Source organism: Zonotrichia leucophrys, chromosome 6 (assembly GCF_028769735.1).
Source record: "Zonotrichia leucophrys gambelii isolate GWCS_2022_RI chromosome 6, RI_Zleu_2.0, whole genome shotgun sequence".
Taxonomy (NCBI): domain Eukaryota; kingdom Metazoa; phylum Chordata; class Aves; order Passeriformes; family Passerellidae; genus Zonotrichia; species Zonotrichia leucophrys.
In genome coordinates this window covers 6,483,963-6,510,075 of record NC_088176.1, presented here as the reverse complement: position 1 = coordinate 6,510,075, position 26,113 = coordinate 6,483,963, and positions in this window count along the sequence as shown.

The following is a 26,113-nucleotide window of genomic DNA, read 5'->3' as shown; positions in this document are numbered from 1 at the left end:
TCAGTGCATCTGGTTTCAAAACAAACCCCTCTACAACAGACAAATATGTTAAACCTTTGGAAGACTTATTTCCAGGTTTCAACAACATTCTCTTCAGAAATGAGCGCTTAATGGAGTTCATTTAAGGTTGTTGAAGCCACAACTTGCTGTCAGCACTATTCACCACTTCAGTGGCTCAGCTAGAGCCTCAGCTGCTGTGAGCCAGCTCAGTGCTAATGACGGAGTCCTCCTGATTTACATCAGCTGAAAATCTGAGCGAGCCTCTGCCAGGCTGACAGCCCTCCTCTGCTGGGTTCCAGTAGCTGTTTACACGCTCACTCAGTGCAGACACAAGTAAAAGCAGTTTTTCTTCTGACGCTCCAGCCTGTGCCCTGTTTTTACCGTCAAACCCAGGGAGCGTGGCAGATGCTGCAGTGCAGTGTCCTCTGCTGACTGGGCAGGGGGCAGGATTGGCTTTCCCAGCCCTGGAATGCAGCTGGAGCAGCTCCCAGGGGTGCCTTGTGCTCCCCTCTCACGGGCTGCATTCAGGGTCTCCTCTCCCCATTCCTCTGGGAAGTGATGGGAGCAGATCTCCATCTCTCACTGCAACCCCTGCTCCTGCACCCCTTGGCTTTGCTCCTCTGGGCTGACAGGCAGTACCTTAATTTTTCAATCCTTACTTTTAAATTCTATTTTCCAGGAAGAACAGCTCAGTTGCTTTACATTCACTGGGCTTCTTGCTTGCTGCTGCTGTAATTTCCACTCCTGCCCCCAAATTCAAGAGCCACAGGTCTTGCCAAAGCCATGGCACTGGCCCATTTCCAGCCATGCAGGTTAAAATTATCAACATTTTTTTACTTCAAGCCTTTTATCATCTTCCAAGGTTCTGCCCTGGCTAATGCTGTGTAGCCTGTAAAGCCTGTAAAAAAAAACCTGTATCATCAACTTACAGAGCCAAAGCCATGCAAAATGGCAGCCATCTGCTCCATGGCAAACTGGCAGTGCCCAGTAAGCTGAGAAGTGGATGATTTTAGGGAGTAAAACCACAATGCCTTCTGTCATTTATTTCAGTACTAAAATTAATTTTATTTTCTTAATTTTATTCTCTTTTCCCCCCAGTTTGCCACAGAAATTTGCTGAGAGCCATCACGGGAGGTTTTGACCCTCTGGGTTATTGGGTTGATAAGATGTCATGCTTTCCTCAGATGGAGCTTTGAAGGGAAGTGTTGAACATGACATGAAAAAACTGTGAGAGCTGACAACAATAAATCTTACTTAGAAGGGCTCCTGCCACCACAACATTTGTGATTTCTGAATTTAATTTTAATGTACAGATCTCACATTTTTGTGTCAGTTTTTAAGGGCATATCAGGATATTGTGCTCCAGCACTGTATGTTAATGGATTCCTGCCTCCCTCCAGGAAAAATGGAATATTTAAATGGAATATTTCTTCTCTGAGCTTTTCACGCGCTCTTCTGCCAAGTCAAAGCAGAAAGGAAAAACTGTGTACAATGTTTCATTAGGCCAAATGTCAATTTGTTTTTCTGAAATCTTTACCAATCTCCCTGGCATTTAATATTAAAACAGAGCAAAAAAAAAAAAAAGGCAGAAAAATAATAAGGTTTTTATTTCAGTTAGCAGTGCCTGAGACATCCAACAGGCCATGGTACGTGGAGCTACATTTCTCTCTTGTAGAGGAAAGGGGGGCAGTGAAAGATGCTTGAGAAGGTGGACAGCACCTGGGTGAAAAGGAAAGGTGTAGAATCACATTGTATTTTTGAGCCTTTTAAGCCAGCTTTCATTAATTTCTGCTGAATCTGACTAAAGAACAGCACACCTCCCATTTGGTCAGACCTGGGTCTTTCCTTGGAAAGATGAGTTTTTTCCAAGTATAAAAGGATTTCAGTTTCTACCTCACTTGGGAACCTTCCCACATTTCCAGCTCACTAGACAGCACAGCATGAATGTATGTGGTGATGTTCACAGGGGTCCCAGGACGAGGGAAGAGATGAGAATTTTGACTCTATGTTGCAGAAGGCTGGTTTATTTTTTTATGATATATATTATATTACAACTCTTCTAAAATAATAGAAGAAAGGATTTCATCAGAAGGCTTGAAAGGAATAGGAAAAAATGGAATGAAAGTAAAATCTTGTGACTGACCAGAGAGTCTGAGACAGCTGGACTGTGATTGGCCATTAATTAGCAACAACCACATGAGACCAATCAATTATCTACCTGTTGCATTCCACAGCAGCAGATAATCATTGTTTACATTTTGTTTCTGAGGCCTCTCAGCTTCTCAGGAGAAAAAATCCTAACAAAATTATTTTTAAAATAAATTTAATAATAAAATGTGTCTGTGACAAATGTAACCTGAACTTTTTTACATATTAGCATTGTTTGGTACTTGGTATTTGAAACAAATCAGCACAGGCACCTTGGTCAGCCAGAAAGCCCAGCTGAGCCAGGTATTTCATTTGACATACAAGCTCAAGAGTTTGTAAACTTCATTTCCAAGACAGAAACAGGTTTGCTTTTTGCTTCCCAAGAGCTGTGGAGAGACTTGGATAGCATTGCTCCTAAGTATTTAACACAAGAACTTGTGTCTAATCCAGATTTGGTTGAGACAGGGACAGCTCTGTGCCCACAGTTACCTGTCAGCAGGATTTGTGTCATATTAAGAGGTGCCCAGCAAGGCTCAGAAGCATCAGCAGCAGATTTAAGTGACATCTGTGAGTTGTGACTCTTTTGTATTTTCAGTTACACTGGGTTTAAGCTGGAAAAGGAGCCTGGATTTTACTTAAAAGGTCTTTACTGCAGAGGCTCAGTGTGTTAGCAGACTTTGAGATCACTTTTGTCCACTGGGTATTACAAAGGGATTCAGTTTGGGACCTTAGCCCAATTCTGTGTGGGGAACAGAATTAATCCTGTTTCACTGTGAGCATGGCACATTCTTTGTGCATTGGTGCCATGCCCAGACAGTGGATTCTGTTATGAAAATATATGTTGGGATATGTTGGATATGTTCTGAAAATATGCTCCATTACCAGACCTAAGTGCTGTATTCCTGTTGGGACTGTGAATTGCTGCTGCTGGAACAGTTCTTTCCTCTGCCCCTGGCAAATGGGGCTTTTGTTGCTGCTTTGCCTCTTGGTGTTGACTTCCCCTGCTGTTGAGAGGGCACTGAGGCATCTCAGTGACAGCAGGACAGGGCAGCAAACAGGGTAAAACAGTGAATCTAGTCTCTTGCCCAGGAGTTATTCTTCCTGATGCATAGGAACATTTTTTTCCATTGAGCTCCAGTTAAACACCTACAGGACTCTTGCACTGAAATCCCAAAGAAGCCTGATGTCATGGATCATCCCATTATTTTTTTCAGGGCTGTAAAAGCATTAACTCATCAGAGAGAGGTGAGAGGTGCTGGAAAGCAAGAGATTCACCCTGATTCTCCATCACTGCTGCCTCCCCCTTCCCCCTGCCCATCTAAATGTGACAAAGCTGCAGGTCCCTACAGACCTGCTCTGAAATGAGCCCACAGCCTGCAGGCACAGGGACAGACCCCTCTGTGCAGTGAGGCACAGCCCCAACATCACTGGATGCTCCCTTGGTAGCACAGACCCACCCTCACTGAAAAAGGAAGATTTTCATAGAGCTAGAAAGAATACACATCCATGACAACACAAGCAAGAATTCACAACTTTAAAACAGCACAGAAATGTGTTCAAAGGAGGGAGGTGCTCCTTTGCCTAACTCTCTGCCTTTCTGAAATTATTTCACCCAAAAGTACAACTTCCAACAAAGAGCTTTTTGCCCAGCTCAGATCTTTTCCATCTGGTGTGGTCTGTGCAGGATCCATTTGTAGGCTCCATTTGAGCCTTCCTGGCTATTAGCCCAATGAAGTGATCTGGCTAGGATAAAAGAAAATGGTGAATTTACATTTCCCCCTTCTGGCATTCTTACTTTCTAGTGTATTTTTAGTAATAATCCTGTTTACAGAAGAGAGGTTCCCAAGGAGTTACTGTATGTTAGACAAAAAGAATAGCCATAGGCAAAAAGTTGACTTCAAATATATTTCAGCAGATATTTATGTTCTAGCTAGCTCCAAATTTTCTCATAAAATATCTGCTTTCCACTACCTAGGGGAGGAAGGGATCATTTGAGGAACAAAAAGTAATTTAATAATTTCAGCCTTTTATTTTTCTGCTAAAAATACCCCTGGATTTAGCCAAAGGAAAAAAAATATTTTCAACAGAACATTGGTGACCTCTCCAATACATGGATAAGTAACAAAAGGATGGCATATGGCCCAAACAGTGTGCAATCAAAGAGATCTTCAGGCATGTTTAAAGCCCTTTCTATCACAGGAGATAGTGTTGATTCAAGTTCTCTTTCATCTTTTTTTTTCCCTATGCATTCAGAACCCAGCTAAAGTGTTGCCACAGATGATTCAAGGAAGAAGGAAAGGTACATCTCAATGGGTTCTGGCAATGAACCTTTTATCACCCCAAGCTTTTTGGGAATGCCACATTCCTACAGGGGATTAAGAACCACCAGGCAGGAGGTGGGGTTAAGCCCCTGTCTCCTCACTGAGACTTCAAGGCTTGCATGGAGAATTGTGGTTTTCATTCTGCTTTCTGCACATGGACCTCTCCAAGGTCTGGTGTTCACAGGGGTCTGAGGCTGAGGGAAGAGATGAGGATCTGACTCCATGTTTCAGAAGGCTGATTTATTATTTTATACTATAGTACATTAAAACTACACTAAAATAAGAGAAGAAAAGGTTTCATCAGAAGGCTAGCTAAGACTAGAAAGAATGATAACAAAGGTTTGTGTCTCAGCTCTCTGTCCAAGCCAGCTGACTGTGATTGGCCATTAATTAAAAACAAGCACATGAGACCAATCACAGATGCACCTGTTGCACTCCACAGCAGCAGATAATCATTGTTTACATTTTGTTCCTGAGGCCTCTCAGCTTCTCAGGAGAAAAAATCCCAAGGAAAGGATTTTCCATAAAAGATGTCTGCGAGAGTCTGGAAACGTGAGGATCCTGTGTTTGGGTTGGGTCCCCTCCTGTTGGAAACCTGTCACTGCCTTTGGTGAATTGTGATCAATGTGTGTTTAATAAACCACAGGGAAGCGTGCAGCTATTCTGTACCTTTCACCAAAGGCTCTGAAAGTACTGCACAAATAAATAGCCCAGTTTCATAACAATTTCTCACTCCAGGTTTTCTAGATAGCAGGAAAGCTGACATCCAAGTGGCTTTCCCACAACCACACATCAAAACTGCACCAATTGTGAACAGAACTAATACATCCCAATTCCAGCTCTAGTTTTATTCTCAAACAAGATTTGTTATTTCTGCACTGCTTATTTATGCAAATTTGCCATAACTGCTGGCCAGAGATAGACTTGATCATTTAGAACAATGTACCCTTTTTTAGCTTGAAACTTCTTCCCCTCTTTAACATGAATAAATGAAATGGATAAATTTGAGCAATCAGAAGAGAAGGTGTGCAAGGAAGAGGAGCAACAGGTTCAAACACCAACTGCAAGTCCCAAACCTGTGCTGGTTGCATGAGCTTTGGAGGTGATGGCTACTGCCATGCTGATCATAAAGCTGAGAAGAGGGGCAGGAAAGGTGGAAAACAAGAGAAACTGGAGACAAATCCAGTCCTGGTCAAAACAGATGTAATTTGTCGTGAGAGAAGCAAGGCTGAGCACTTTCATAGCAAAAGCAATTTTGTTGTTGTTCTCTGGGTCCTGAATTCCTGCCCTGCCATGTAAGAGTGATGTCCAAGGCCAAATAGTTATTAATAATACTCATTAGTTAATAACAACAGCAGTGCTATTGGAAAATTTCAGGTCCCAAACTCACAACTTAGTGCCAAGGTAGTCACTTCCCAAACTGACTTCTAAAGTTAGAAGCAAACAGGCCCCTTCTAAAGGCAATAAACAGCACTTTAATTGGACTAAAACCTATAAATCTGTCAGCAGCCAGTTGCCCTGGCTCCCCTGTGTGATCAGCAGCTTTGAATGCCTTTTCCAGGGGCTATGATGTGATCTGATGTCATCACAACAAAGGTGTGACCAAACAAGGCAGCGTGCCCTGCTGGCTCAGGGCAGGGCTGACGTGGCCCAGACTGGGCTGGGCAGAGGGTGGCACCACCAGCAGGGCAGAGGGACAGCCCTGTGCTGCACAGCTCTGCCTGTGGCTGGGAACACATGGGCAGGGACATGGAATAGCACCTTGGGTAACTCTCATGTCAGGGCCACATGAAATGCATATTACAATTCATTTTCCTTAGCTGAACCAGTACGTTTTCATTTATTTGTTGTGTGATGGAAGACTTTTAAATGAATTCTCACACATCTCAAAAAGATGCCAAGTGTCAGCCTTGTGAAGCAGGAGATTCTGTTGAGAGAAGTGATGCCCTGGTAGCATTCCCCCTGACAAGAACATGCTTATGGGGAAAAAAAAAACCCAAATAAATACACAAACCTGATAGGATGAGTGTGGTGGTGTTTGCAGGGGTCCCAGGATGAGGGAAGAGATGAGAATCTTGACTCCGTGTTTCAGAAGGCTGATTTATTATTTTATTACATATATTATATTAAAAGAAAATGATATATTAAAACTACTTGCAAGGAAAGGAAAAGAATGATAATAAAATCTTGGGACTGACCAGAGAGTCTGAGACAGCTGACTGTGATTGGCCATTAATTAGAAGCAACCACATGAGGCCAATCACAGATGCACCTGTTGTATTCCACAGCAGAAGATAATTATTATTTACATTTCATTTTTGAGGTCTCTCAGCTTCTCAGGAGAAAAGATCCTAGCAAAAGGATTTTTCAGAAAACATGTTCATGACAGATGAGGAAACAAGCCTTTTCTGATTGAGCAATACTGGACAAAAATCATGATACAGTCTCCAGAACACTAGAAATAATCAGCAATACCTGCAGATCTATGCTACTGTTTACACTTTGCTTACATGTTATTGCTATAATTTTCATTCTTGAAAGAAAAATAAAATATTTCACTAAACAGAAGTGAGTGTTTTACTCTAAACTACATTCACAGAGCGCAGGAGGACACAGCCCTTTTCCTGCTTCCCAGCAGACACTCAGCATCACCTGCCACAAGGTTGTCACCTGGCTGTGACTGGGTGACCTCCACAGAGCCATTTACATCACTGCAAAGCTGATTCTCAGCTGCAGATGTGCTCAATGCCAGGCTCCAAAGGAAAATAATAATAAATTTCAGCAGTGTGCCTGTGAAAACATCTGATTTGCTGGGCCCTTGGAATACCCTGTATTTATAAACAAAGGAGGGGTTTGGTTTTTCTTGTCCTAGAAAAACACACTGGAATGTTTCACCACCGTTTTCTTTCACTTTAATTAACAAGCAAAGAGGGAATGTCAAAGAGCAATTATACAAAATATATACTGTGCTGATTAGGGATTTCTTTTCTGTAGCATGGAGAAGGCAGCTTGGAGTTCACATTAAATCTCTCTCCCCCTCTAATGAGATATGCCTTATCCAACCCAGAAAGATACAATTAACTCAGGAAAGAATGCAGCCACTTTCTCAGGGGGGAAAAAGCAGAAGGGAGGGAAGGAAGGTTTCATGATAAAAGGTGAAGCATGAAAGGCTGATCCTGCAGATCCTGAGTGTGTATCTAATTCAAAAGAAACATCCTGAGCAGCTCCAGACCTTTAAATAAGTTTAACAAGGCTCACACCTGGTCCTAAACACTTGTGGGTTCCAGCCTAAATCACCTCTCCTTCTGCCTGGAAGTGCTGGGATCATTTGATTCCCCTTGCCCAGGCCATGGTTGTTTGGAGACCAGGAAATCATGGAATTGGGAGAGTGAGCAGGGGCTTAAAGGGACCCTAAAGGCCACCCCCAGTGTGGGCTGTGCTCTCTGGGGACTGCAAAGATTGTGTGATAAAGCAGCCCTGGGAAAGCTGGACAGGGAATCTTGACAGGGGCAGGCAGTGATAGGACAAGGGGGAATGGGTTGATGCTGAAGGAAAGTAAACTTAGATTGGATATTAGGAAAAAAATCCTTTCCTGTGAGGATAGTGAGGCCCTGGCACAGGTTGCCCATGGCTGCCCCATCCCTGGGAGTGTTCCAGGCCAGGCTGGACGGGGCTTGGAGCAACTGGGACAGTGAAAAGTGTCCCTGCCCTTGGCAGGGGGCTTGGAACCAAGGGATTTCTAAGGTCCCTTCAACCCAAATCCTTCTGTGATTCTGTGATTCAGAAGGATTTGGGTTCCAGCCCCAGCTGCCCCTTGGCCACCCAGCTTCCCACAGGGAATGGATGTCCTGGGGGCTGCCACCTCGCACCTCAGCCCAGTCTTACTGCTCATTTGTATAACTTCAGGGTGTTTTGGGGGTTTTTTTCCCCATAACATTTGTTATTATTTCCATTTGTGGAGGCACGGCATCCCTCTCTCCCCTTGCCCCTGGCCATGGGCAGAGTTAGAGCGTCCCGGCTGGAGCGTGTCCTCCTCCAAATCCCTCCTCAACGGGGTCACAGGGAAAAAAACAAACCCCAGCAACAGCCCAGGAGCACAAATTGGACCCAGAAGGGCAGATGCAGACTGAGCAGGAAGCGCTGCCCGAGGCGAAATGAAACAGCTGTTGCCATTGTTCTGTCTCTGCGCAATGCGGGCCGGGCCGCCCGGCAGCTGCTCGCAATTACCGCACATGAAAGGGGGGCACGGGATTAGGCGAGTGACGAAAAAGCGAGGGGACCGCGAGATTTATCACCGAGAGGCCGAACGGCCCCGCTCCGAAGGGAGGCGGCGGCCCCGGGACCCGCCCGGCCCGCGGCGAGCGCCGCCAGCACCGGGGATGCTGAGCCGGGATGGGCATGGATAAACCCGGGGATGCTGAACTCGGGCTGGGCACGGACAAATCCCGAGGTGCTGAGCCCGGATAAATCCCGGCATGCTGAGCCCAGACTGAGCCTGGCACGGACAAACCCGGGGATGCTGAGTCTGGGCTGGGCACGGACATGGACAAACCCAGGATGCTGTGCCCAGGCTGGGCCTGGCACGGATAAACCCGGGGATGCTGTGCCTGAACTGGCACAGACAAACCCGGGGATGCTGAACCCGAGCTGGGCACGGACAGTCCGGGGATGCTGAGCCCAGGATGGGCATAGATAAACCTGGGGATGCTGAACTGCAGCTGGCATGGACAAACCCGGGATGCTGAGCCCGGGCTGGCACGGATAAACCCAGGATGTTGTACCCGGACTGGCACAGACAAACCTGGGATCCACGGCTGGGGATGTGCCCAGAGCCAGGATCTGCTCGGATCCCCGGAGCCACAGCAGATCCTCAATTTTTGGCATGATCCTCCCCCGAGGGATCCCACCGGGACTGGGCAGAACCTATGGGCAGATTCCATCACCTCTCTTCCAACAGGGAAACAGCAAGCAGACGAGATACAAGTTTAACATTCCTTGTGGAATTACTTCAGCTCTCCCATATAATCAGAGTAGCAAAATAAAAATAAAACAAATAAAACAAAACAAACCTTCACAGCTTTCTTTTTTTTTTATTTTCAAGGGGTGATGAGCATAAGAAAGGTTTTTGGGAAGGTGGAGCATGTGTTTGCCATCTTCACTCCTGATATGGAAACCATATGCTTAAGTACCCGGCCAAACATACACAATATAACACTCTTTTTTATTAAAGGTGGTTTCATAAAAGCTATCCACCTTCTGTCCACTGGTGACTCCCAAAGAGGTCACATATTCTTCATTGCAACTATCAATACGTATTTGGGATAAATTAAGCTCCAAATAGACTGTTTCTGATTATTACTGCCAAAGGAGCAAGAGGCCGTCTTATTTTCCCTCACTGATAAATTAAAAGAACTGTAATGGGTGATTTCTGCAACCTGTAAAAGGGCAACAGCATCTGTGACTCATTTCGTGTCACTTTAAAGAAAATTTATTTTATTAATTTGGGCAGAGGATAAAGAGCATATACTTTTTTAAAAAAACCAAAAAACTCTGCTGCTAAAGAGAAAGAAGCAGCAGCAGATTTGCCCCATCCCTGGAAGTGTTTGCCCCATCCCTGGAAGTGTTCAAAGTCAGGCTGGATGGAGCTCTGAGCAGCCAGATCTAGTGAAAGATGGCCCTGTCTGCATCATGGGAGCTGGAACTAAGTAATCTTTAAGGCCACTTCCATCCTAGGCTGTTCTATGATTCTAGAAGAAAACCCTGCGTCAGAAAAAAATATTTTGCAAATAAAAATTTCCTGAAGTGTTATTAGAAGTCCAGAAACTCCTTCTGCCTCTTAACTTTGATGGGTTTTTCTCTGGCAAACAGATCTCAACATGAGATGTCTTTAACCAAGTTCCATCTCATTGATGAAGGAATTGATGAGCAGCAAAACATGAAAAAAGCAGAACTGAGATTGAGGTTGCTCCATTGCTCCTCTTGTTGGAGTCAAAAGGAACCAACCAGACATCCCTAATGTGATCCTTACAAAGAACTATACAAGACTATTTTCTTCAGGTCCTTCAGGTTATAAGATTATTTTCCTGCCTGGGTTTTTAGTTTATGCAGCACCCAAAAAACACCAACAAAGAAGAGCAGGGAGAACGTAGAGGGAGAGAGGATGGCAATTTCCCATTCTTCAAACCAGAGGTAATGGCAGCAACCACAACATAAACACCTTTGTCTGGACTGACAAGCAGGAAGTGGAGAAAAGATCAAAAGCAAGTGGGAATCAAAAGGATTAAGATATTGAAATTCTTCTGTTTTGCCACAGGCTGTCACCCTAGCTCCACATATCACTCAGCCAGACAGGAGCACTCCGTGCACAGCAAAGAGAAACAGCTCCAGAAGTCTGGATCCTTGCTCCTCTTGAAATTCAATTGGTCTGCAGGTTGCCCACAACCTCAACTCCCCTGCTTGTAATTCGGAGAGTAATATTGAATAGTAATTATAATATCTAATTATTAAATAATACATGAATTTTTATAAGTGGTGGCAAATTCTGTAAGGGCTTGGCTTGTCAAGAGGGGTCTGCCTCAACTCTGGAGTGCCAAATGACATTTTTTCTGCTTCAAGCTTTGCACATGGGCAAAGTTGCTCCTCAGCTGGGCTAAGTTGTTTTGTACTCCTTATCCCCTCTGCAAAGATTGGGCATTTTACCCCTGTGCTGCCCCAAGGATCAGGGCCCAGCACAGTTCTGTACCTCTGAGCATCTGGATCCTCATCACAATCTGTGACTCATCCAATTGCATTTTTCATCACCACTAACACCAGCCCTGCCCCATCCCACAGGCAGTTGTCCACCTTGCACACCCAGCAGGTGCCACCTACTCCTCTGCTAAACACTTCAGGAGTCACTGGGGCTGCGTCCCTGAAGGCACTCAGGTTGCTCACTGCTCTTTCTACAATTTGGACAAAACCCCCCCTTTCCCAGCGGAAAGATTTCAAGGGTGGTGTTATTTTCATGACTTGCTGTGGAAAGCATGGATGGACCTCCAAGTTGTAAATGAGAAATGTGTGTTTTTTCAGGGTATCTGGGAACCTGACAGGAGGTTGGAGCCAGATGTGGGTTGGCCTCTCCTCCCAGGAAATCAGTGTCAGCACAAAAGGACCCTGCCCTAAGCTGTGCCAGGAGAAGTTCAGGTTGGACATTAGAAGGAATTCCTTCTCAGAACAGGGGGTTTGACACTGGAGTGGGCTGCCCAGGGAGGTGCTGGAGTCTCCACCCCTGCAGGTGTTTAAGAAAAGACTGGATGTGGCACTCAGTGCCATGGTCAGGTTGGCAAGGCAGTGTTGCATCATGGGTTGGGCTTGGTGATCTCAGAGGTCTTTTCCAGCCTCATTGGTTCTGTGATTCTGTGGTTCCTAAAACACAATAATGCCATGTTTACTCTTCTGAGAAAAGGGCAAAAACCTGTGAAATGCTCATCAGGATATTTCATTGTTGAAGATCCATTTTCTTAAAATACTGCTCAGCAAATATGTTGGTTTTCTTCACTAACAGTATTTTAATTTGTGCCTAGTTTACTGATACTCAGAGCCATCATAACTTATCCAAATATCCTTGTTTCACTTAGTGATCAAATTTTCACAAATCTCTGGCCTAGCTGTGACTTCTGCAAAGAAAGATTTGATGATCCCATCGTGCCCTTTCTTTCCTTTTGCCACAGAGGAGCTGCAATGTCAGGTCTGGAGCTGCTCAAACCATTCAGATTTGGTTTTCATACACAAACTGTTCATTTTTGGTTTGTTTCTCTAAGTGATTTTTTACTCTGAGCTGTCTGGTTTAGTCAAGTGAAAGTTGAGGCATAGGGAGGTGGGATTATTACTCAATGTGTTTCTCTAAACCTGATATTTAATAAGGAGTTCCATTGGTGCAAGAGGAAAAAATGCTTTTCATAGTCATCAGCTAATCAAGATTTTCCAAAGTGGCTCTGGAGCTACAGTAAGAAAAAGAAAAAAAAAGGATTTTAATTTGACTTTGTGGTAAATTACTCTGATTTGGGAATGATGTATTGTGAAGTTTGTTCGTAGTGGCAGTACAGGCTCCTGCCTGTGTATTTCTTTATTTCATATTTATTGTATTTCTATATTTGTGTGTTTCTTTATTTCATGCTGCACACAGGGAAACCTCCTGCCTAATTTTTGTACAGCTGCATCTCCAGTGAAAGGCTACTGATGTCTGAATTTGCAGGTGATGTAATGGCTTGGGGAATTAAGTCTTATTTTTTCCTTCCTCTTTACCTCCCTGTATTTGCTTTATTTTGTTTTGTGCTATGTGAGCCTTTAGTCAAATATCCCACATACACACTCATCACTGGGGCAGCTTTGAGCACAATGCATGGGCATGTCTGGGCACTGCATTAATGCATCTTCTCCTGGTCTCTCTGCAGATTATCCTCTGTTAGAATCATTTATAACTCCAGCCCTTTGTGTACATGCTCCCATTCTGAAAATGTAATGGGCCTGCTAATTAAACAGTGGTTTAAGAAGTCAGCTGATAGCTCCTCACAGCATCTAGGAATTAACCTCACCTGGGAGCAAGCTGCTGGTGGAGGCTCAAGTGAAGCTTAGATAAAGGCGGGGAAAAGAAAAGACATCAAAGAAGAAGTCACCACCAAAACCTCATCCTCCACAAATTGTAGGTGTGGAAACGTTTTTCAGCCACAGGGATCCTCCCTCCACTGGATTTCCAAATAACTATAATCATCAGAATTCCCTCTTTCACCTCCCTCTGGCCTGATTATCTCATCTTTCTCATTTGAACTCGCTTGTTATGAGCAATACATTCACTCCTCTCCTCTTTATTACTTTGATCCCAAAAAAGCCTAATTTGGCTCAGATGGTGCTAATTTAGCAGTGCAGAGCTTAGGGACAGCAGTGTCCTGGTGGGCTGCTGTCACCTGTGAACAAAGTTTTGTTCCTAATCTAAAAGATCTCCTTGGGGTTTGTTTTATGTGTCATTTCCTGCAGCTCCCTCGGAAACCACGGCTCCAAACTGGTGTATGCGGAGGACAGGGCTGTCTGATACCTGAGCAGTGCTTAAAATTCGTGTAAACTTGGGGAATCTAATGTTCAGAAGCCTAAAATTGTTTTGTTTTGTTTTGTTTTTCAAATTAAATATTCTTCTTAGCGGACTACATGGAATAAACAAAGAAGTCGCAACCCGAATTAGGCTCATTCTGAGAAGCCTCATGTCAAAATTCAGATACCAAAATCAGAAATCATTCTGGGTGTAAATTTTAGGATGTTGACTGAGCATATATTATGTGATAAAGAGTATAGGATGGATAAACAGCTGAGATAAGGAGGTGATTTAATTCTGCAACAGATAAGCAGGGTGAATTTCAAGGGCTACACAGGGAATTCATCCAGCTCTGTGGGATGGAACAGTATCACTCCTTAGTATTACTAATGCACCTCAATTCTTTCTTCTCTCTCTTTTTTCTTTTTTCCTTCTTTTTTTTTTTTGATGTGTTCACAATTCTTAATAATATGTTTGAAAACTGATTAAACTTACAAATCAAGACCTGGGGGTTAAAGGCAACCCTGTCTAACTATCTTATTATTTATAAAAAGATTATCATTAAATATCTTGCAGAGAAATTTTGACCCACTGCAGAATCTGAAAGAAAAAAAAAGTGCAGGAAAAAAAAAGGCTAATGTGTCTACTTTTTAATTAAATGTAAATATAATTTGTGAGGCTTATGGGTTTTAAACAGAGAAAATTTACTCTGCATAATTTCCTTTCTGGTTAACCTTACAGACAGAAGTGTAAGTAGGGTTATTCAGAAGAATTTTGTAGCTCTTAAGGCAGTCACCAGCTCCAGATCCATTGCTGCAGATCACTTTGGACACATCCAAGGTTTCACCTGAAGTGAAAGTTCCTAATTAACAGTGACAACATGGTGATTCTGAGCATCAAAACAAACCTTGTTCAACAACCTGGTTTACAGCTTGTTGGGGATGTCAGCAGATTTTTCATCTTTATTGCTGCAGACAGATAACAAGGCTCTGATCCTCGTGTACCTCATGGAATGGCTCAAACACACAAAAGTGAACTCTTGGTTATTTTAATGTGACAAGTAAATATAGCCCAGTTACAAACACAAAGGCAGGATAAATAGGCCTGACAATACAGCAATGCCTAAATTGCTGCCAGCTTAGTATTAAAAGTTCTGTTGTGGTTTCTGGTTCAAAGAGTCCCATAAAAATCAGAGTTAATTTAAAACTTAGCCATCCATGGGAGTATTTCTTATTCACACAATACAGGATCTCTTGCACAGGTCTGTTTATATGCTTCAGCTATGGAGAAATTTTCATTTCACTTCAAGAAAGTACCCACAATCAGTCCAGCAATGTGATTAAGCACATGCTTAACTATACCCTTTATTTAGGTATGTGCTCATTACTTGTCAACATTTCCCCCTTTTTGAGCCAGTTGTTTCATTATTTGCTGCTTTTTAAAGTAACTAATTCATAACAGGATTGTGATACCTGGTTACAGTAGATCAAATGTAGAACACTACTGGCTTTTGTACCAGATCATCATCCAGCCAATATGAAAAGTTCACTAATTCCAAAAGTCCACATCACAGCCTTGGGACCCTTGAAATTCCAGACTGTCCTATGGAAATCCATGTAAATCTTCCCTAATCTCATCAGGAGAATACCTGCCAGTCCATAAAAGGCAAGAGCAGTGAGGGAAGGTATTCTACCAGCAGGCAAAGGCTCACCAGCCCTAGAGAGACACTCCAGGAGACCAAATGCCAAGAATTACCAGGCTGATTTAGAAATTTGTGGGCTGGTTGGGCAGTGTTTGATCAGCCCTGTCAGAAATGAAAGATGCTTCCACCAAATGGACCCAACCAAACAGGCATTCCCAATATTCAGACATGCAGTTACTGGCAAAAGGGACCTCTGGAGCTCTGCAGCCTCAGCTCCACCTCAGAGTGGGGTCAACACTGAATGCAGAACCAGCTCAGGGCTTTGTTCATCTCAGTCTTGAGATCCTCCAGGAGTGGAGAGGACCTTTCTGGGCCCTCTGCAGTGCCCAGAGAGCCCAGCCCTGTGTGCCATGAGCCCTGCTCCCCTCCAGCAGCAGCCGGGCACATCTCAGCCCAGCTCTCCTTTCCTGCTCCTCTACAGCTGCCTGCTGCTCCCACCGACTCCCCCAGCTTTTCCCAAAGCCCTGCTGCTGCTGCTGCTGCTTACTTGTAACTCCTAGCTCACCCTGCAGAGCCCTGCAGAAGCCAGAGCTCCTAAGTAGGAACTGCTGGCCTTTCCCACACCAGAGACCTTTCCTGGCGCCGTCATACGGACACCACATGCTGTGTCTGCACTGCCAGGAAGCTGCAAACCAGAGCCCTGCTCCCAGCCTGATCCCAGGGCTGGGGAAGGGGCTGCACTGTGCTCAGACCCCCAGAGCCCCTGCTCTGTGTGCCCTTCTCACCCACACTGGGGTGGGAAGGGGCAGAAGCTTTGGGGATGTGCTGGCCCTGGCGCAGGGCAGGGTGACATGGATGTGCACACCCAGACCAAAGAGCAGGAAATCTTTGCTGCATGGATTATTTTACTGCAGCTTCTGTGCCCAGAAACACGCCAGGGCTGGCACCAGATTAGTCAGAGGAGGAAGGGAGGGCTGGCAGGGATGATGCCTCACCAAGTATCTCCTGCTGCTCCTTCTCTTAACCTAACGAGCTGGGGCTCCAGGCAGTGGCTTTTGGTGCCTTTCCCCAAAACCAGTGTCTCTTGGAATGGGATGCTTCCTCCTCAGCCTACAATAAAATTGTACGCCAGGTTCTCCAGGCTTGGTGCACCCTTGCTCTGCTGGAACTTCACTGATGGGGGACACCAGGACCCACCAGCCTGGCTGAGCTCTACAAGGGCTGTGCTCTCACCTTCCTCATGGCCAGAGGGACCCAACGGTGGATGCTCTTTCTCCAGACCTCCTTCTGCCAGGGGAAGAAGGGAAAATCTCCACCCCAGTGTGCAGAAAGAATTGAAAAAGTCCTTTCTCACATTCTCCCCTCTGAAGGAAGCAAGCACGAAGCTGCTGTGAGGAGTCACCAAGAGTCTGTGCCCAGCTCTCTGCTGCAAGAGGAAACACCTCTTCTCTCCAAGGAGCAGGGAGCCAGGGCAGAAAGGCAAGCTCCCAGCTGCCTGTCTGGAAAGACCAGCAGGGCTGTTAGGAGGAGGAGGAGGAGGGTGTGGGAGAGACAGAGGCTAGCCTGTGATCTGGGTGTGAAAGAATCCGCAGTTGGCCAGGATCAATAAAACAGTGCCAAGGCTGGTGACGAAGGGAGCAGAGAATAGGATGGTGGAGAGTAAAAGAGAAGGAGCCCCCCTACAGCTTCTGAGAAGAGAGGGTAGGTAAAAAGGGAGTTCTGATACCACCAGGCCCACAGGAGACTCAATGGGTTGTCTCATTATTATGGTGAACAGAGAGAGCTCATGAGCTGGGAAAGATAGGAAGCTTTTATTTATTTTTTTTTAAAGAGCACAGCCTCTAGGAGGGTTTTTGCAGCTCAAATGCTTTTATTTTGTGCCAATTACTTATACAGGGTCTGCATTATTCCCGTAATCAGTCTAAATGAAAGTCAAACATGAAAGATTTCTAACAATGAGCTAATTGGAATGCCATTACCATTTAGATTTAATAAGGTATTTGTAATAATAAACTTGCCTCAGTCTATAGAGTTGTCTTATTCCTGCTCAGATCTTGTGAGAGTGTAAGGGTTGACATTTGTCATTCGTTCTGCAAGACATTGGATATAACCTTCAAAATGTTTTAGTCTTGCAGTGCTTAGTAAATGTCAGGGACAGAAACAAAATCTATAGCCTGCTATTGTTCTGGCTGTGTCAGGCTCAGAGCTAACAGGAATTGTGCTACAGCTCAACAGCAGATTATATCCCACATATCCTCCTTTATTTGCAGTCCAAACATCTCGTGGTTCAGAACGAGTCACTCAAAGTCCTCTTATGCAGCTTCATTCATTATTTGCATTGAGTCTTGCTGAGGAACTTCGGGCCAGTTCCAGCACTGCCAGGTACTACACAAGCACCAAGAGCCTTGCATAGCTTAAGATCTAAGTAATTAAGTCAACACAGGCTCTATCTTGAAGCCAAGATGTCCCATCTAGAGAGGTAAAAGCTAATTAGAGCTCCATGTGCAGCTACTTTTGAGAACAACTCACGAAAAAAAGGAAAAAAAATAAAATTCTTGCTTTACATTTCTGGGGGAGCTGTTTTCACAGAAAGCACATGTGAACTCAAAGACTTGGTCTCACTGTGCAGCTGGGGAAGTTTTATTCAACTGTAGCTCATACCACAAAAGCAAGGCATAATCTTGGTAGGTATTTCTTCTATTATGGAGAAAAAGAGCTTGGTACTTCATGCAGTCTGAGGGAATGGACTGAAAAGCCAGATTCAGCAGGTGTGTGTGTGTGTATGTGGGAAGCAAAAAGATAAAAAAAAGACAAAAAGCCAACAAAAGACTAAGGCAGCAGGGATGATACAGAAAGAAAGCATGCTGAGAACATTCTTTACAATCATGATGCTGCTTCTCCCTCCCTCTTTCACCCCAGAAAGATGCTACAGGTATTTCTCCACGCCCTAAAGAGATCCAACAAGCAAGCAAAGGGGCAACAGAATGCTTGATTTCTGTTTTAACAGGAAATGAACCCCACCAAATGTCCTGGTGGTATCTCTGCCTGAAGAAGCATTACCCATCCAGTAAACCATGCTGCCATCAGCCGCAGATGAATTATGTTCTGCTGACACTCTGTGGTCCCAGCAGCTAGTCCTGAATGATCTGACTCAACAGAAAACTTTGTACAATAGCTCAAATAAACATCAAATCATTGGAAACTGGCAAAGCTCACGGAAATTTGGAATGTTCCTTCCTGAGGACAGTCTTTTAATACAATCCGCCGCTGGGGATTCGGCTGAACATTTATAACGTCCAGGAAATTCTAGGCACAGTTGGTAAAATGACCAGTGCTCTTATAAACCTACTTCTTTTTTTTTTTTCCTCAAAACTGTGTGTACTTCATGCCAAAAGGTTTTTTCAGAAACATAAGCCAACAGTCAATGGCCTTAAGTTAACCATATGCCTGAGCACTGTGCTGGATTGTTGGAGAAGAGCAAGGAAGCATGAAAATCAATAGCTTCCCTGTATGCCTTCACAGAAGACAGTTTGGCTAAGAGTTAAAATCTGAGCTTAAAATGCAGACTTTCTTGCCCTTGATGGTCTGGTTAAATTACTTTGTCTTTCTCTGATTCACTTTATACATTAGGAAAAAAGTGATGCTTGTTACTTAGATCACAGCAATGTTGTGAAGCTTAATTTTTTGAGAGGTGTTTTGGGATCCTGGTATGAAAAGTGCTATAAATATACACATTCTTAGTACTATTTAATTTACTTCCTTTACAACTCCTTTGAGCCAGCACATGTTGCCAAAAATGCAATATTCTCTAAGATGTCTTTTCTTCTTGTATCTGTCTGGAGTCCAGGACACATCCCAGCCTTATAAAGCATCCGATATTGATGTATCCACATGCAGTGTGTATATATATAGCTTACACCATCAGATGGGGCTTTTTGTCTCCACACAGAAACCCAGACTTGCTCAATGTACAAGATGGACATGCTTAGCAAATGAGGCAGCTGTTCAGGTTTTATTTTTGTGCTCATTGTTTGCTGTGCAGCCACATGTCCCGTGGAGTGCATACCATCCAACCTTTGGAGTGAATCAGACAAGGCTCCACCAGAACTCACTCACTTGGAGCACCCAGCTCCACCCTGCTCCGTTTGACACACATCTGGGATCAAGTATTCAAGGACTGGGGCATAAGAAGGCTTTAACTCATTTCCAAACTTTTTTTTGGCCTTGGATTTTTTTTTCCTGTGGATGTTTTTACTGAGAATCCTTAGGGATGTAAAACCTTGCAGTACCAAAATAATCCCCTGAATGTTTCATCACACTGTGCAACAGCATCAGTGTCCTGCAGATAGAGGACAGCTGTACCTGAGCATCAGCTGGGCCCTTTTCTTGCTTTTCTGAAAGAACAAGGACTGTTTATTCAGAAAAGAACTTCCAGGGCTGCTCCTGGTTTGCTCTTCTGCACTGTGTCATGGACCACATGCCAGATATAATTTCATCAACTTGCCTAAAGAAGTTTGCAGCAGATCTGCCTGTGCAAGAAGAGATCAACTTTTCAGTGTTTGATAGTAACAGTATTATCACCTGTATTCCCCTCTCTGGGGAAGTTGTGGGGAGATGTGTGAAGCACCACCAATTTTTCTATTCCCCAGCATTTTGAAGTCAAAGGTTTTCACACATTTTACAAAAGGGTTTTGTTCTTGCTTCTATAACTGGAGATGGTATAGACATCTTTACAGCTCTTTAGGTTGGCCTGGCTCACAAGTCAGTAGTTGAATATGTCCTGTAGTCTCTAAATAGAACAATTCAAATAGCTTTTATTGGTTAACCAAGAAATTTGAGACTAGAGTAGAGGAATAGAGAAATTTGAGTTTAGGAGCAGCCTGGAGAAGAACAGAGAAATCACAGTACTGGATGCAGAGCTCTCTTACATCTTCAAATACGTACAAAGAGGTGACAAGCAAGCAGCAATTTATGTGCAGACAGAATAAGAGGCCAAGGACTTTATCTTTCAAAGGTTATACACACTTATCTTTACACTTATGATTAGCCCCATTAATTTTGGTACCTTGGCTTCGGGAGGGTTCTGAGCATGCAGAATTAGACTATTTCATTAATGTGCACTGTGTTTAACTGCTGCAGAAAGCAAATTGCAGGAGTGAACAGAATGGGCTACAGGAGTCATGGGCTCAGCAATTACTGCAGGCAGTGCTGGGCAGTCAAGATAGGGTTGTCCCCTGCTCGGTAATATATGATATAAATCATGTTTATCCAAGTATAGGTGGTGTTTTTACATCTCAAAATCCCCAAGTTTAAATCAAAGTTGAAAGGGGAGCTACAAGAGAGTTGGGGAGGGACTACTTACAAGGGCATGTAAAGATACCACAAGGGAGAACAGGCTCAAAATGAAAATGGGTAAGTTTAAGTTAAATGTTAGGAGGAACTCATTTACTGTCAGGGTGTTGAGGCACTGGCACAGGTTGCCCAGAGAAGCTGTAGATGCCCCATTCCTGGAAGCGTTACAGGTTGGACAGGGCTTGGAGAAACCTGGTCTGGTGGAAAATGTCCCTTTCCATGGCAGGGGGGTGGAATGAGATGAGCTTTAATGCCCCTTTCAACCCAGACATTTCATGACTCTATGTCGACAAGGGGAGGATGCTGGAGAAGAGAGGGGAGAATGGGGCAAATCCCTCCCCAGCCAGGGCAGGAAAACACCTGGAGCAGTGCATCCATGTGAGCTGATGAGTTGGACACCAGGGGAGTTGGCAGTGCCTGTGACAGCACAGCCTGTCACACAGTGGAGCACCAGGGGATGCACAGCAGCACACAGGGCTTTTGCCACTGCAGGTCCCCTCTCCAAACCGTGACTGTCACTTCATGTGTCCCCTGCCATTGTCCCACTGCCATGCCCCAAGGCACCACCTGCCTTCTGACACCCCATTCCTCAGAGGGTGGCACATCTCCATGCCCACCCCCTGTGCTGCCCCTCCACGCTGTGCCCCTGGCACTGAGCGCAGGCAGTGCTCACATCTGGAGCATCTGGGTCCTTCCCCACAGTCCCCACGTCCTTAGGATGCCCAAATAGTCTGTCCTGACCTTAAAAAGCACAATGGAGCCCACTATTCTGATTGGGGCCTCCAGGATCTCTTCTAATATAAATAGTAATGACTATAATTATTAATCATTACTGTGATTGTATGATTATAATTAATAATCATAATGATGAATCATTATAATTACTCTACTAAATGACAAGCCCTGCTTCCTCCAGCAAGCTTTGGAAGCACTAAGAATGAGCTGTTGTGTATATTTAAGGAATCTCAAACACTTCTGGTGTTACAAGTCCAAGCGTCTCTGTTTGTTTTAAGGACTTCCACATTGCATTTAATTTGGAAATCTGCAGCTGCCTTGAATTGTGACCAGTGGATTTGTGCTACCACATACAAGTCCTTTGCTTTAAATGCAGCAGAATTATGAACAAACAGGAATTGGAAAGAGGAAGGAATATGCATATGGGTACTACTTGAAGGATGGAGAGCCAGATCTGCCTAATGTTTCATTTTTCCATCTTAGATTTATAACTGAAAGTTATTCAATTAATTGAAGAGCGTTTTCAGAAAGACAAAATAAAGCAGCAAATGTAAAGGCTGCAGGCACTTGAAAGACAGATGGTTTGACATGCCCTGACATCTGGGTCTTGGGATCCGTGGACATGACTGCTTTGGTGCTCTAAACTCAGGACAAGGGAGAGGGAATTTATAAAAAATATTAACATGATTCTAAAACTGCACTAAAAGTGAAGGGATTTTTCTCCCTTTTGCAAGCCATAAGCCCAAGTGGCTGTAAACCTCTGTGTTTTATATGAAATACCTGAAATCTGGTCAGGAGCACGTGGCTGCTCCGTGCCCCGTGGAAGAGGGTGTGGAACAAGTGCCCTTGGGAAACCTGCTGGAGTCACTGTGTATATTGGATAATTACCTCTGGTTACTGGGCTGCTGTGAGTCACTCCTTCCCAAGCACAAAGAAACTGCTCTTGCAGAATGTAAAATCCACCCAGGAGTGGGTCATTGTTCAGGTTCAGCATCTCATTCTGGCATGTTCAGGAGAGGTAGGGGATGAGCATTGTGACAAAGTAGAGGAATTCTGTCGTGTTTTTAAGATAAAATGTTTGCTAAGGTTTAGCTGATATGATTCTCTGCTGGTGAACATAAAATCTCATTACCCTTTGTTATGGTTGGGCACGTGTGTTTGAGGCTGTGTATTTCTGAGCTATTGTAGCAATTACTCTAATGAGAAGGGTGCAGTTAGCACAAGAGCTGCTGCTCCACGTCCATGTGACTGAGTGCAATGACAAGATGGGAAAACTTCTGCATTGCCTCTCTGTATTTTTGATACATTTTGGAAGGAAAGGAGTAGGAAAAGGGCTTATCTCTGTTTGTGTGGCAGGATTGTCCCAGCACAGAGCCCTCCAAAGTTAACTCTAAGAGAAGGTGAGCACATCCAGGCATCACCCCCTCTGTAAGCAAATTAAAGAAAGAAAACAAAGCTGATAGGTAAGAACATTAAAGAGGTTGTTTGGGCTACTCCTAACCAGTGAAGTCTATTTTAGGTGTGCCCTACTTTGAGACCAATAGGTGGTTCTGGAATTTCTGCAATTTCCTTGCAGAGATAACCAGTCCAGAGGCAGGGAACGCTCAAGGGCCAGAGGCAAATGCATCCTCAGCCACTTTGTGTGGTGGTACCAGCCATTACCCCACGTGAAACAGGACCATTCCTGCTGCTGCTTGTGCTTTTTTCAGAGAAGATAATAAGGTATGGGCTTTAAGAAAGGAACTGAAAAGATAAGTAACTAGTATGGCTTAGTTATAACAACAGCTCTCAGGTCTGAACTTGAAGCAGAATTTAGCCATTACTTACCATATTCCTATTTGCAATGGCTGATAGGCACTAGATACTGTATGAAAGGAATAAAGAGATGAAGGCATAAATCCTGAAGGATTTTTTAGTGCCTAATTCCTCCAGTCAGGCTTGTGAGTTTCTGCTGAGAAAGTAGCATTCCTTCAGGGAAGAGTCCTGAGAAATCCCGAGTGAGCAGGGCTGACACCCCTCTGACACACCCTTGAGGCAGGATGGGTTTGCAAACCCCACACTCTGAGCTGGTGGGAGCACACAGGAGATGAGGCCTGGGGCAGCCAGAGCTGCTTCAAACAAACATGTGGATGTATAAATGATTTAATTACCAGGCTGTTTAGGAGAATTTCTAATCTCTCTTCAACCACTCGTACTGACATCTCTGATGTGTGATACCATTTAGATTGAAAAGAGAATCCATTTAAAGCCTAAATACTCCAATTACTTTTTTTAGATGCCTGGGAGCAGCTCGAAGTTCAAGCACATGATGCTCTTAAAGAACTACTAAATTAGAGGCCATGGGGCACAGGGGAAGAGAAAGAATGTTCAAGTACATTATATTTTGAAGTGTGTGGTTTTCAAACTGACACGAATGAGTTTTTAACTAGAAGTGTAACCTAATATGGGACAAGGTTTCCAAACTGAGGTGTGTATCGTGCCAGATACATTCAAGAAAGGAAAAAAAAAAGAAACCAAAAAATTGGGGCAGTCCAGCTCTGACCCTCGCTGTGAGACAACTCCTGTGAACATCTGGCAGCTCCTTGCAGGAACCAGGAGGTCCCAAATCTCGGCCTCCCTTCAAAACTCAGGCTTGCCAAGCGCTGTGTGGGCTGCTAGTCAGCACGAGGTGGCTGTGCCTGCAATTGCAGCATGAACACACAGTGCAGGGAAGAAGACTTTCAAACTGATTCCTACACATCACTGGAAGCTGCCACTTGGGTTTTGTGATTCACAAATTTGCTCTCTTGTCATAAACAAACATTTCTTTTCATGATAGCGTCACGAGGGCCGAGCTTGAGAGCCTCCCTGTATTTTTTTCCTTTTACTCTTGGCATATCAGCACAGTTGAAAGACACACTCTCTTGCCTCCTTAGACTCCTTGCCAAGCCACAACCACAAGCCATCCTTGCAGCCCCAGAGCGCTTTTGGCAGTTGTGACACAGAACGTATGGCTCGTGTGGTAAAGTGTGCTGGCAAGCTCCCTGAGGCCCCATCCAGCCATCACTTATGCGCAGGATCTGATGCCAGATAGCAGCTGCTGTGTTGAGGCTGCTCAGTATCACACTAATCAGTCCTGTCTCATCCTTTCTTTCCCCTTTCCTGTCTCCACCTGCTGTTTGCTTTTCCTTTTTTATTTTTATTTTTTTTTTTGCTTCCCTTTTTCATGTCCTAGATTAAGAGTGGAAGTGCTCTGGGGCAGAGAGCATCATTTTGTTCTGTGTTTCTGTCTCTTGCCTGGCACAGCAGCAATGCCAAATAATACAGCTGGCACCTGGTGAGTGACCTGAAAACTGACTGCTGTGGGTAAAAACCACAGCTCCAGGGGAGCTTTTAATGAACTTTTTGAAGGTAACATAGCACTGCTCTACCTCTCTGAAAGTATTTGCCCAGCAGAGGCCTGACCAGTCATTTATCCTGTCCTCACTGCCTGTGTGTGTTCTGTGTGTTTGTTTGGTAGTTGCTGTTGCACCAGGTCTGAATTGCAGGATGTGTTCATGGCTCAGGAAAGTTGCCCAACAGAAAGCCTTGAGGGAGCATTTTGCTGGGAAATAATGGCATTCTGCATCTTCTCCAAAAGGTTCTGACAGCAAGAACAGTGCCTGGAACTGAAGGGAGCTCATCCTTGGACACCACTGGAGAGGAAGCATAGCTTGGGGTGGATGTGTCCCTGCAAGAACTTTATCTTTGCACTCACTTTAGTATCTTCCCTGGATACTGGTAGGTTTTGATTACAGTGAAGGAGGAGTGTGCAGCTCCTCACACCTTCTCTGAGACTCTCCAGCCTAAGGGTAACAAATGAGGAATTGGTGTCTGGTGGAAAAGCTGGAAAAATCAAGATAGCAATCTAAATACATCTGTGTATCATCTGACGTGATTGATTTCCTCTGAGGTGTCAGTTTCCTTTCTTCATTTTGACTGCAGATACAGGTTACAAAGCATCATGGTCAGAAAAGGAATTTAGTGGTAAGCTCCCTGCTCTGAGCTCACATGGCCATTTTTTGATGACTTGGTGACTAATTGTTCTAAGCACTAAAGAAGATTTTCTGTAGGATGTATTAACAAAGCATTTTCAACAGTGATGCCAAAGCACAGAGAGTAAGTGTTGCAATGTAATTCCTAAACTGCACACAGGAAACACCTTCACTGTGGCTGCACATCCTGCTTCTACAGCTCCTCCTGTGATCTGCTTTTTGACCTTCTTGGTGGTTCTGCCTCTGTACAGGATAACGTGCAGTGCTGTGTGACAATGCACATGGTTCAGGCTGTAGGAAAAAAAATCATATGAGAAATACTGTGTGAGAACTAAATACAATCATTACATCCACATGTAATGTGGTTTAATCTTGCACTCTGAGTGCCAAGAAACATTTTACCACTGGCTTTATGCACAGTAGAAAACAGTTCATAACCAGTACACTGCAGTTAGGAGTGTCCTTTTGTCCTCAGCTTCACCATTTCTTACCTATTACTTATTGTAGTGTTGATTCTTTCTTTTTTGGCTTTTTTCAAGGCACAGACATTTGCTTTGTCCTCTTACTGAAACTACTGTGCCAAGGATTTTCACTTGTGAGTGAAGAAGAACGTGGTACAACTGATACTTAGTCCAAGACAGGGTACACTAAATAATATTGCAAAGCAAATGAGTTATCCACAACGAAACCCTTCTCCAGGGAGGCTTTTAGATGCCAAAGCATCAGAGTTCCACTGAACTGTGCATGACTGCAGTGCCCAGTGCAGAGATGAGATCCATGAGAGGCGTTCTTCAGGTGTCCTGGATGTTCACATGCACTGGAGTGGATTCACAGCTCC